The following is a 14,767-nucleotide window of genomic DNA, read 5'->3' as shown; positions in this document are numbered from 1 at the left end:
TATGGAAATTTTGCAACATGAGTTCATTAATAGATTGCAGTTTCATCCAATCTGATATATTTCACACCTTAAACCTCACTTGGACGAGAACATCGGGTCTGTATATGGTAATTTGCTACCTAAGTTCAGTAATAGGTTGCAGTTTCATCCAATCTGATATATTTCGCACCTCAAATACCACCTGGACGAGAACGCAACATGAGTTCAGTAATAGGTTGCAGTTTCATCCAATCTGATATATTTCACACCTCAAACCTCACCTGGACGAGAACATCGGGTCTGTATATGGTAATCTTGCAACCTGAGTTAAGTAATAGATTGCAGTTTCATCCAAATTGATATATTTCACACCTCACACTTCACCTGGACGAGAACATCGGGTCTGTATATGGTAATCTTGCAACATGAACTCAGTAATAGGTTGCAGTTTCATCCAATATGATATATTTCTCAACTCAAATCCCACCTGGACGAGTACATCGGGTATGTATATGCTAATCTTGCAACATCAGTTGTGTAATAGGTTGCAGTTTCATCCAATGTGATATATTTTCCACTTAACACCTCACCTGGACGAGACGATCGGGTTTATATATGGTAATCTTGTAACATTAATTCAGTAATAGGTTGCAGTTTCATACAATCTGATATATTTCACACCTCAAATCCCACCTGGATGAGAACATTGGGTATGTATATGGTAATCTTGCAACATAAGTTCAGTAATAGGTTGCAGTTTCATCCAATATGATATATTTCACACCTCAAACCTCACCTGTACGAGAACATCGGGTCTGTATATGGTAATATTGCAACATGAGTTCCGTAATAGGTTGCAGTTTCATCCAATCTGATATATTTCACACCTCAAACCTCACCTTGACGAGAAAATCGGGTCTGTATATGGTAATCTTGTAACCTGAGTTCACTAATAGGTTGCAGTTTCATTCAATTATATATATTTCACACCTCACATTTCACCTAGAAGAGAACATCGGGTCTGTATATGGTAATCTTGCAACATGAATTCAGTAATAGGTTGCAGTTTCATCCAATCTGATATATTTCCTACCTCAAATCCCACCTGGACGAGAACATCGGGTCTGTATATGCTAATATTGCAACATCAGTTCAGTAATATGTTGCAGTTTCATCCAATCTTTTATATTGCACACCTTAAATCCTACCTGGACGAGAACATCGGGTCTGTATATGGTAATCTTGCAACCTGAGTTCAGTAATATGTTGCAGTTTCATCCAATCTGATATATTTCACTCCTCAAATCCTACCTGGACGAGAACATCGGGTCTGTATATTATAATCTTGCAACATGAACTCAGTAATAGGTTGCATTTTTATCCAATATGATATATTTCACACCTTGAACCTCACATTGACGAGAACATCGGGTCTGTATATGGTAATCTTGCAACATCAGTTCGTTAATTGGTTGTAGTTTCATCCAATCTGATATATTTCACACCTCCAACCTCACCTGAACAAGAACATCGGGTCTGTATATGGTAATCTTGCAACATAATTTCAGTAATAGGTTGCAGTTTCATCCAATCTGATATTTCACACTACAAACATCACCTGGACGAGAACATCGTGTCTGTATTTGGTAATCTTGCAACATGAGTTCAGTAATAGGTTGTAGTTTCATCCAATCTGATATATTGCACACCTCAAATCCCACCTGGACGAGAATATCGGGTCTGCATATGGTAATCTTGCAACATGAGTTCGATAATAGGTTGCAGTTTCATCCAATCTGATATATTTCACACCTCAAACCTCACCTGAACAAGAACATCGGGTCTGTATATGGTAATCTTGCTGCATGAGTTTAGTAATAAGTTGCAGTTTCATTCAATATTATATATTTCACACCTTAAGTCCCACCTAGACGAGAACATCAGGTCTGTATATGGTAATTTTGCAACATGAGTTCAGTAATAGGTTGCAATTTCATCCAATCTGATATATTTCACACCTCAAACATCACCCAGACGAGAACATCGGGTTTGTATATGGTAATCATGCAACATGAGTTCAGTAATAGGTTGAAGTTTCATCCAATCGGATATATTTCACATCTTAAACCTCACATGGATGAGAACATCGGGTCTGTATATGGTAATCTTGCAATCTGAGTTCAGTAATAGGTTGCATTTTCATCCAATCTGATATATTTCACACCTTAAGCCTCACCTGGACGAGAACATCGGGTCTGTATATGGTAATCTTCCAACATGAGTTCAGTAGTAGGTTGCAGTTTCATCCAATCTGATATATTTCACACCTCAAATCCCACCTGGACGAGAACATTGGGTCTGTATATGGTAATCTTGAAACATGAGTTCAGTAATAGGTTAGAGTTTCATCCAGTCAGATATATTTCACACCTCAAACCTCACCTGTACGAGAACATCGGGTCCGTATATGGTTATCTTGCAACAGGAGTTCGGTAATAGGTTGCAGTTTCATCCAATCTGATATATTTCACACCTCAAACCTCACCTGGACGAGAACATCGGGTCTGTATATGGTAATCTTGCAACCTGAGTTCAGTAATAGGTTGCAGTTTCATCCAATCTGATATATTTCACACCTCACATCTCACCTAGACGAGGACATCGGGTCTGTATATGGTAATCTTGCAACATGAATTCAGTAATAGGTTGTAGTTTCATCCAATCTGATATATTTCCCACCTCAAATCCCACCTGGACGAGAACATCGGGTTTGTATATGTTAATCTTGCAACATCAGTTCAGTAATAGGTTGCAGTTTCATCCAATCTGATATATTTCACACCTCAAATAGCACATGTACGAGAACATCGGGTATGTATATGGTAATCTTTCAACCTGAGTTCAGTAATAGGTTGCAGTCTCATCCAATCTGATATATTGCACACCTCAAATCCCACCTGGACGAGAACATCGGGTCTTTATAGGGTAATCTTGCAACATGAGTTCAGTAATAAGTTGAATTTTCATCTAATATGATATATTTCACACCTTAAACCTCACCTGGACGAGAACATCGGGTCTGTATATGGTAATCTTGCAACATCAGTTCGGTAATTGGTTGTAGTTTCATCCAATATGATATATTTCACACCTCAAACCTCACCTGAACGTGAAAATCGGGTCTGTATATGGTAATCTTGCAACATGATTTCAGTAATAGGTTGCAGTTTCATCCAATCTAATATTTCACACCTCAAACCTCACCTGGACGAGAACATCAGGTTTGTATGTGCTAATCTTGCAACATGAGTTCAGTAATAGGTTGTAGTTTCATCCAATCTGATATATTTCACACCTCCAACCTCACCTGGACGAAAACATCGGGTCTGTATATGGTAATCTTGCAACATGAGTTCGGTAATAGGTTGCAGTTTCATCCAATCTGATATATTTCACACCTAAAACCTCACCTGGACGAGAACATCGGGTCTGTATATGGTAATCTTGCAACATCAGTTCGGTAATTGGTTGTAGTTTCATCCAATATGATATATTTCACACCTCAAACCTCACCTGAACGTGAAAATCGGGTCTGTATATGGTAATCTTGCAACATGATTTCAGTAATAGGTTGCAGTTTCATCCAATCTAATATTTCACACCTCAAACCTCACCTGGACGAGAACATCAGGTTTGTATGTGCTAATCTTGAAACATGAGTTCAGTAATAGGTTGTAGTTTCATCCAATCTGATATATTTCACACCTCCAACCTCACCTGGACGAGTACATCGGGTATGTATATGCTAATCTTGCAACATCAGTTGTGTAATAGGTTGCAGTTTCATCCAATCTGATATATTTCACACCTCCAACCTCACCTGGACGAGAAGATCAGGTCTATATATGATAATCTTGCAACATTAATTCAGTAATAGGTTGCAGTTTCATTCAATCTGATATATTTCACACCTCAAATACCACCTGGACGAGAACATTGGGTCTGTATATAGTAATCTTGCAACATGAGTTCAATAATAGGTTGCAGTTTCATCCAATCTGATATATTTCACACCTCAAACCTCACCTGTACGAGAACATCGGCTCTGTATATGGTAATCTTGCAACCCGAATTCAGTAATAGGTTGCAGTTTCATTCAATTATATATATTTTACACCTCACATTTCACCTAGAGGAGAACATCGGGTCTGTGGATTTGATATGTGAAATGTATCAGATTGGATGAAACTGCAACCTATTACTAAGATCATGTTGCAAGATTACCATATACAGACCCGATGTTCTCGTCCAGGTGAGGTTTGAGGTGTGAAATATATCAGATTGGATGAAACTGCAACCTATTACTGAACTCATGTTGCAAGATTACCATATACATACCCGATGTTCTCGTCCAGGTGAGGTTTGAGGTGTGAAATATATCAGATTGGATGAAACTGCAACCTATTACTGAACTCATGTTGCAAGATTACCATATACATACCCGATGTTCTCGGCCATGTGAGGTTTGGGATGTGAAATATATCAGATTGGATGAAATTTCAACCTATTACTGAACTCATGTTGCAAGATTACCATATACATACCCGATGTCCTCGTCCAGGTGAGGTGTGAAATATATCAGATTGAATGAAACTGCAACCTATTACTGATCTCATGTTGCAAGATTACCATATACAGACCCAGTGTTCTCGTCCAGGTGAGGTTTGAGGTGTGAAACATATCAGATTGGATGAAACTGCAACCTATTACTGAACTCATGTTGCAAGATTACCATATACAGACCTGATGTTCTCGTCCAGGTGAGGTTTGAGGTGTGAAATATATCAGATTGTATGAAACTGCAACCTATTACTAAACTCATGTTGTAAGATTACCATATACAGACCCGATGTTCTCGTCCAGGTGAGGTTTGAGGTGTGAAACATATCAGATTGGATGAAACTGCAACCTATTACTAAACTCATGTTGCAAGATTACCATATACATACCCGATGTTCTCGTCCAGGTGAGGTTTGAGGTGTGAAATATATCAGATTGGATGAAACTGCAACCTATTACTGAACTCATGTTGCAAGATTACCATATACATACCCGATGTTCTCGGCCATGTGAGGTTTGGGATGTGAAATATATCAGATTGGATGAAATTGCAACCTATTACTGAACTCATGTTGCAAGATTACCATATACATACCCGATGTCCTCGTCCAGGTGAGGTGTGAAATATATCAGATTGAATGAAACTGCAACCTATTACCGATCTCATGTTGCAAGATTACCATATACAGACCCAGTGTTCTCGTCCAGGTGAGGTTTGAGGTATGAAATATATCAGATTGGATGAAACTGCAACCTATTACTGAACTCATGTGGCAATATTACCATATACATACCCGATGTTCTCGTCCAGGTGGGATTTGAGGTGTGAAATATATCAGATAAGATGAAACTGCAACCTATTGCTGAACTCGGGTTGCAAGATTACCATATAATACCCGATGTTCTCGTCCAGGTGGGATTTGAGGTGTGAAATGTATCAGATTGGATAAAACTACAACCTATTACTTAACTCATGTTGCAAGATTACCATATACAGACCCGCAGTTCTCGTCCATGTGATATTTGAGGTGTGAAACATATCAGATTGGATGAAACTTCAACCTATTACTGAACTCATGTTGCAAGATTACCATAAACAGACCCAATGTTCTCATCCAAGTGAGGTTTGAGGTTTGAAATATATCAGATTGGATAAAACTGCAACCTATTACTAAGCCGATGTTGCAAGATTACCATATACAGACCCGATGTTCTCGTCCAGGTGAGGTTTGAGGTGTGAAATATATCAAATTGGATGAAACTGCAACCTATTACTGAACTCATGTTGCAAGATTACCATGTACAGACCCGAAGTTCTCGTCCATGTGAAATTTGAGGTGTGAAACATATCAGATTGGATGAAACTGCAACTTATTACTGAACTCATGTTGCAAGATTACCATATACAGACCTGATGTTCTCGTCCAGATAAGGTTTGAGGTGTGAAATATATCATATTAGATGAAACCGCAACCTATTATTAAACTCATGTTGCAAGATTACCATTTACAGACCCGATGTTCTCTTCCAGGTGCAATTTGAGGAGTGAAATATATCAGATTGGATGAAACTGCAACCTATTACTGAACTCATGTAGCAAGATTACCATATACAAATCCGATGTTCTCGTCCAGGTGAGGTTTGAGGTTTAAAATATATCAGATTGGATGAAACTGCAACCTATTACTGAACTCATGTTGCAAGATTACCATATACATACCCGATGTTCTCGTCCAGGTGGGATATCAGGTGTAAAATATATCAGATTGGATGAACCTATTACTGAACTCGGGTTGCAAGATTACCATATAATACCCGATGTTCTCGTCCAGGTGGGATTTGAGGTGTGAAATGTATCAGATTGGATGAAACTGCAACCTATTACTGAACTCATGTTGCAAGATTACCATTTACATACCCGATGTTCTCGTCCAGGTGAGGTTTGAGGTGTGAAATATATCAGATTGGATGAAACTGCAACCTATTACTGATCTCATGTTGCAAGATTACCATATACAGACCCGATGTTCTCGTCCAGGTGAGGTTTGAGGTGTGAAATATATCAGATTGGATGAAACTGCAACCTATTACTGAACTCATGTTGCAAGATTACCATATACATACCCGATGTTCTCGTCCAGGTGGAATTTGAGGTGTGAAATATATCATATTAGATGAAACTGCAACCTATTACGGAACTCGGGTTGCAAGATTAACATATAATACCCGATGTTCTCGTCCAGGTGGGACTTGAGATGTGAAATGTATCAGATTGGATGAAACAACAACCTATTACTAAGATCATGTTGCAAGATTACCATATACAGACCCAATGTTCTCATCCAAGTGAGGTTTGAGGTTTGAAATATATCAGATTGGATAAAACTGCAACCTATTACTAAGCCGATGTTGCAAGATTACCATATACAAACCCGATGTTCTCATCCAGGTGAGGTTTGAGGTGTGAAATATATCAAATTGGATGAAACTGCAACCTATTACTGAACTCATGTTGCAAGATTACCATATACAGACCCGAAGTTCTCGTCCATGTGAGATTTGAGGTGTGAAACATATCAGATTGGATGAAACTGCAACTTATTACTGAACTCATGTTGCAAGATTACCATATACAGACCTGATGTTCTCGTCCAGATGAGGTTTGAGGTGTGAAATATATCATACTGGATGAAACCGCAACCTATTATTAAACTCATGTTGCAAGATTACCATATACAGACCCGATGTTCTCTTCCAGGTGCAATTTGAGGAGTGAAATATATCAGATTGGATGAAACTGCAACCTATTACTGAACTCATGTAGCAAGATTACCATATACAAACCCAGTGTTCTCGTCCAGGTGAGGTTTGAGGTGTGAAATATATCAGATTGGATGAAACTGCAACCTATTACTGAACTCATGTGGCAATATTACCATATACATACCCGATGTTCTCGTCCAGGTGGGATTTGAGGTGTGAAATATATCAGATTGGATGAAACTGCAACCTATTGCTGAACTCGGGTTGCAAGATTACCATATAATACCCGATGTTCTCGTCCAGGTGGGATTTGAGGTGTGAAATGTATCAGATTGGATAAAACTACAACCTATTACTTAACTCATGTTGCAAGATTACCATATACAGACCCGCAGTTCTCGTCCATGTGATATTTGAGGTGTGAAACATATCAGATTGGATGAAACTTCAACCTATTACTGAACTTATGTTGCAAGATTACCATAAACAGACCCAATGTTCTCATCCAAGTGAGGTTTGAGGTTTGAAATATATCAGATTGGATAAAACTGCAACCTATTACTAAGCCGATGTTGCAAGATTACCATATACAGACCCGATGTTCTCGTCCAGGTGAGGTTTGAGGTGTGAAATATATCAAATTGGATGAAACTGCAACCTATTACTGAACTCATGTTGCAAGATTACCATGTACAGACCCGAAGTTCTCGTCCATGTGAAATTTGAGGTGTGAAACATATCAGATTGGATGAAACTGCAACTTATTACTGAACTCATGTTGCAAGATTACCATATACAGACCTGATGTTCTCGTCCAGATAAGGTTTGAGGTGTGAAATATATCATATTAGATGAAACCGCAACCTATTATTAAACTCATGTTGCAAGATTACCATTTACAGACCCGATGTTCTCTTCCAGGTGCAATTTGAGGAGTGAAATATATCAGATTGGATGAAACTGCAACCTATTACTGAACTCATGTAGCAAGATTACCATATACAAATCCGATGTTCTCGTCCAGGTGAGGTTTGAGGTTTAAAATATATCAGATTGGATGAAACTGCAACCTATTACTGAACTCATGTTGCAAGATTACCATATACATACCCGATGTTCTCGTCCAGGTGGGATATCAGGTGTAAAATATATCAGATTGGATGAACCTATTACTGAACTCGGGTTGCAAGATTACCATATAATACCCGATGTTCTCGTCCAGGTGGGATTTGAGGTGTGAAATGTATCAGATTGGATGAAACTGCAACCTATTACTGAACTCATGTTGCAAGATTACCATTTACATACCCGATGTTCTCGTCCAGGTGAGGTTTGAGGTGTGAAATATATCAGATTGGATGAAACTGCAACCTATTACTGATCTCATGTTGCAAGATTACCATATACAGACCCGATGTTCTCGTCCAGGTGAGGTTTGAGGTGTGAAATATATCAGATTGGATGAAACTGCAACCTATTACTGAACTCATGTTGCAAGATTACCATATACATACCCGATGTTCTCGTCCAGGTGGAATTTGAGGTGTGAAATATATCATATTAGATGAAACTGCAACCTATTACGGAACTCGGGTTGCAAGATTAACATATAATACCCGATGTTCTCGTCCAGGTGGGACTTGAGATGTGAAATGTATCAGATTGGATGAAACAGCAACCTATTACTAAGATCATGTTGCAAAATTACCATATACAGACCCAATGTTCTCATCCAAGTGAGGTTTGAGGTTTGAAATATATCAGATTGGATAAAACTGCAACCTATTACTAAGCCGATGTTGCAAGATTACCATATACAAACCCGATGTTCTCGTCCAGGTGAGGTTTGAGGTGTGAAATATATCAAATTGGATGAAACTGCAACCTATTACTGAACTCATGTTGCAAGATTACCATATACAGACCCGAAGTTCTCGTCCATGTGAGATTTGAGGTGTGAAACATATCAGATTGGATGAAACTGCAACTTATTACTGAACTCATGTTGCAAGATTACCATATACAGACCTGATGTTCTCGTCCAGATGAGGTTTGAGGTGTGAAATATATCATACTGGATGAAACCGCAACCTATTATTAAACTCATGTTGCAAGATTACCATATACAGACCCGATGTTCTCTTCCAGGTGCAATTTGAGGAGTGAAATATATCAGATTGGATGAAACTGCAACCTATTACTGAACTCATGTAGCAAGATTACCATATACAAACCCGATGTTCTCGTCCAGGTGAGGTTTGAGGTTTAAAATATATCAGATTGGATGAAACTGCAACCTATTACTGAACTCATGTTGTAAGATTACCATAGACATACCCGATGTTCTCGTCCAGGTGGGATTTCAGGTGTGAAATATATCAGATTGGATGAACCTATTACTGAACTCGGGTTGCAAGATTACCATATAATACCCGATGTTCTCGTCCAGGTGGGATTTGAGGTGTGAAATGTATCAGATTGGATGAAACTGCAACCTATTACTGAACTCATGTTGCAAGATTACCATATACATACCCGATGTTCTCGTCCAGGTGAGGTTTGAGGTGTGAAATATATCAGATTGGATGAAACTGCAACCTATTACTGATCTCATGTTGCAAGATTACCATATACAGACCCGATGTTCTCGTCCAGATGAGGTTTGAGGTGTGAAACATATCAGATTGGATGAAACTGCAACCTATTACTGAACTCATGTTGCAAGATTACCATATACAGACCTGATGTTCTCGTCCAGGTGAGGTTTGAGGTGTGAAATATATCAGATTGTATGAAACTGCAACCTATTACTAAACTCATGTTGTAAGATTACCAAGGTTGCAGTTTCATCCAATCTGATATATTTCGCACATCAAACCTCACTTGGACGAGAACATCGGGTCTGTATATGGTAATCTTGCAACATGAGTTAAGTAATAGGTTGGAGTTTCATCCAATATGATATATTTTGCACCTCAAACCTCACCTAGACGAGAACATCGGGTATGTATATGGTAATTTTACAACATGAGTTCAGTAATAGATTGCAGTTTCATCCAATCTGATATATTTCGCACCTCAAACATCACCTGGACGAGAACATCGGGTCTGTATATGGTAATCTTGCAACATGAGTTCAGTAATAGGTTGCAGTTTCATTCAATCTGATATATTTCACACCTCAAACCTCACCTGGACGAGAACATCGGGTCTGTATATGGTAATTATGCAACATGAGTTCAGTAATAGATTGCAGTTTTATCCAATCTGATATATTGTGCACCTCAAACCTCACCTGGACGAGATCATCGGGTCTGTATATTGTAATTTTGCAACATGAGTTTAGTAATAGATTGCAGTTTCATCCAGTCTGTATATTTCACACCTAAAATCACACCTGGACGAGAACATAGGGCCTGTATATGGTAATCTAGCAACCTAAGTTCAGTAATAGGTTGTAGTTTTATCCAATATGATATATTTCACACCTCAAATCACACCTGGACGAGAACATCGGGTCTGTATATGGTAATCTTGCAACATGAGTTCATTAATAGTTTGCAGTTTCATCCAATCTGATATATTTCACACCTTAAACCTCACCTAGACGAGAACATCGGGTTTGTATATATATGGTAATCTTGCAACATGAGTTCAGTAATAGTTTGCAGTTTCATCCAATCTGATATATTTCACATCTTAAACCTCACCTGGACGAGAACATCGGGTCTGTATACGGTAATCTTGCAACATGAGTTCAGTAATAGGTTGCAGTTTCATCCAATATGATATATTTCACACCTCAAATCCTACCTGAACGATAACATCGGGTATGTATATGGTAATTTTGAAACATGAGTTCAGTAATAGGTTGCAGTTTCATCCAATCTAATATATTGTGCACCTCAAACCTCACCTAGACGAGAACATCGGGTCTGTATATTGTAATTTTGCAACATGAGTTCAGTAATAGATTGCAGTTTCATCCAGTCTGTATATTTCACACCTAAAATCACACCTGGACGAGAACATCGGGCCTGTGTATGGTAATCTAGCAACCTAAGTTAAGTAATAGGTTGTAGTTTTATCCAATATGATATATTTCACACCTCAAATCCCACCTGGACGAGAACATCGGGTCTGTATATGGTAATCTTGCAACATGAGTTCATTAATAGTTTGCAGTTTCATCCAATCTGATATACTTCACACCTTAAACCTCACCTGGACGAGAACATCGGGTCTATATATATATGGTAATCTTGCAACATGAGTTCAGTAATAGTTTGCAGTTTCATCCAATCTGATATATTTCACATCTTAAACCTCACCTGGACGAGAACATCGGGTCTGTATACGGTAATCTTGCAACATGAGTTCAGTAATAGGTTGCAGTTTCATCCAATCTGATATATTTCACACCTCAAACCTCACCTGGACGAGAACATCGGGTCTGTATCTGGTAATCTTATTATATGCGTTCAGTAATAGGTTGCAGTTTCATCCAATCTGATATATTTCGCACCTCAAAGCTAACTTAGACGAGAACATCGGGTCTATATATTGGTAATCTTGCAACATGTGTTCAATAATAGGTTGGAGTTTCATCCAATCCGATATATTTCACACCTCAAACCTCACCTAGAAGAGAACATCGGGAATGTTTATGGTAATCTTGCAACCTGAGTTCAGTAATAGATTGCAGTTTCATCCAATTTGATATATTTCACACCTCAAACCTCACCTGGACGAGAACATCGGGTCTGTATATGGTAATCTTGTAATATGCGTTCAGTAATAGGTTGCAGTTTCATCCAATCTGATATATTTCGCACCTCAAAGATCACCTAGACGAGAACATCGGGTCTGTATATGGTAATCTTGCAACATGAGTTTAGTAATAGGTTGCAGTTTCATCCAATCTGATATTTTTTCGCACCTCAAACCCTACCTGGACGAGAATATAGGGTCTGTATATGGAAATTTTGCAACATGAGTTCAGTAATAAATTGCAGTTTCATCCAATCTGATATATTTCACACCTAAAATCCTACCTGGACGTAAACATCGGGTCTGTATATGGTAATCTTGCAACATGAGTTCAGTAATAGGTTGCAGTTTCATCCAGTATGATATATGTCACACCTCAAACCTCATCTGGACGAGAAAATCGGGTCTGTATATGGTAATCTTGCAACATGAGTTCCGTAATATGTTGCAGTTTCATCCAATCTGATATATTTAACACCTCAAACCTCACCTGGACAAGAACATCGAGTCTGTATATGGTAATCTTGCAACCTTAGTTCAGTAATAGGTCGCAGTTTCATCTAATCTGATATATTTCACACCTCAAATCCCCCCTGGACGAGAACATCGGGTCTGTATATTGTAATCTTGTAAGATAAGTTCAGTAACAGGTTGCAGTTTCATCCAATCTGATATATTTCGCACATCAAACCTCACCTGGACGAGAACATCGGGTCTGTATATGGTAATCTTGCAACATGAGTTAAGTAATAGGTTGCAGTTTCATCCAATATGATATATTTTGCACCTCAAACCTCACCTAGACGAGAACATCGGGTTTGTATATGGTAATTTCATAACATGAGTTCAGTAATAGATTGCAGTTTCATCCAATCTGATATATTTCGCACCTCAAACCTCACCTGGTCGAGAACATCGGGTCTGTATATGGTAATCTTGCAACATGAGTTCAGTAATAGGTTGCAGTTTCATCCAGTTTGTATATTTCACACCTAAAATCACACCTGGACGAGAACATCGGGTCTGTATATGGTAATATAGCAACCTAAGTTCAGTAATAGGTTGCAGTTTTATCTAATCTGATGTATTTCACACCTCAAATCCCACCTGGACGAGAACATCGGGCCTGTATATGGTAATCTTGCAACATGAGTTCAGTAATAGGTTGCAGTTTCATCCAATCTGATATATATTTCACACCTCAAATCCCACCTGGACGAGAACATCGGGTATGTATATGGTAATCTTGCAACATGAGTTCAGTAATAGGTTGCAGTTTCATCCAATCTGATATATTTCGCACCTCAAACCTCACCTGGACTAGAACATCGGGTCTGTATATGGTAATCTTGCAATATGCGTTCAGTAATAGTTTGCAGTTTCATCCAATCTGATATATTTCGCACCTCAAAGCTCACCTAGACGAGAACATCGGGTCTGTATATGGTAATCTTGCAACATGAGTTTAGTAATAGGTTGCAGTTTCATCCAATCTGATATATTTCGCATCTCAAACCCCACCAGGACGAGAACATAGGGTATTTATATGGAAATTTTGCAACATGAGTTCAGTAATAGATTGCAGTTTCATCCAATCTGATATATTTCACACCTCAAACCTCACCTGGACGAGAAAATCGGGTCTGTATATGGTAATTTGCAACCTAAGTTCAGTAATAGGTTGCAATTTCATCCAATGTGATATATTTCGCACATCAAATACCACCTGGACGAGAACATCGGGCATGTATATGGTAATCTTGAAACATGAGTTCAGTAATAGGTTGCAGTTTCATCCAATCTGATATATTTTGCACCTCAAACCTCACCTGGACGAGAACATCGGGTATGTATATGGTAATCTTGCAACATGAATTCAGTAATAGGTTGCAGTTTCAACCAATCTGATATATTTCACACTTCAAACCTCACCTGAACTAGAACATCGGGTCTGTATATGGTAATCTTGCAATATGCGTTCAGTAATAGGTTGCAGTTTCATCCAATCTGATATATTTCGCACCTCAAAGCTCACCTAGACGAGAACATCGGGTCTGTATATGGTAATCTTGTAACATGAGTTTAGTAATAGGTTGCAGTTTCATCCAATCTGATATATTTCACACCTCAAACCCCGCCTGAACGAGAACATAGTGTTTGTATATGGAAATTTTGCAACATGAGTTCAGTAATAGGTTGGAGTTTCATCCAATTTGATATATTTCACACCTCAAACCTCACCTGGACGAGAACATCAGGTCTGTATTAGGTAATTTGCTACCTAAGTTCAGTAATAGGTTGCAGTTTCATCCAATCTGATATATTTCGCACCTCAAACCCCACCTGGAAGAGAACATAGGGTCTGTATATGGAAATTTTGCAACATGAGTTCAGTAATAGATTGCAGTTTCATCCAATCTGATACATTTCACACCTCAAACCTGACCTGGACGAGAACATCGGGTCTGTATATGGTAATCTTGCAACATGAGTTCATTAATAGTTTGCAGTTTTATCCAATATGATATATTTCACACCTCTAATCCCACCTGGAGGAGAACATCGGGTCTGTATATGGTAATCTTGCAACATGAGTTTATTAATAGGTTAATCTTGCAACCTGAGTTCAGTAATA

Source organism: Papaver somniferum, chromosome 1 (genome assembly GCF_003573695.1).
Source record: "Papaver somniferum cultivar HN1 chromosome 1, ASM357369v1, whole genome shotgun sequence".
Taxonomy (NCBI): Eukaryota; Viridiplantae; Streptophyta; class Magnoliopsida; order Ranunculales; family Papaveraceae; genus Papaver; species Papaver somniferum.
The sequence above is the reverse complement of the archived record's forward strand: the minus strand, read 5'-3'. Positions refer to the sequence as shown.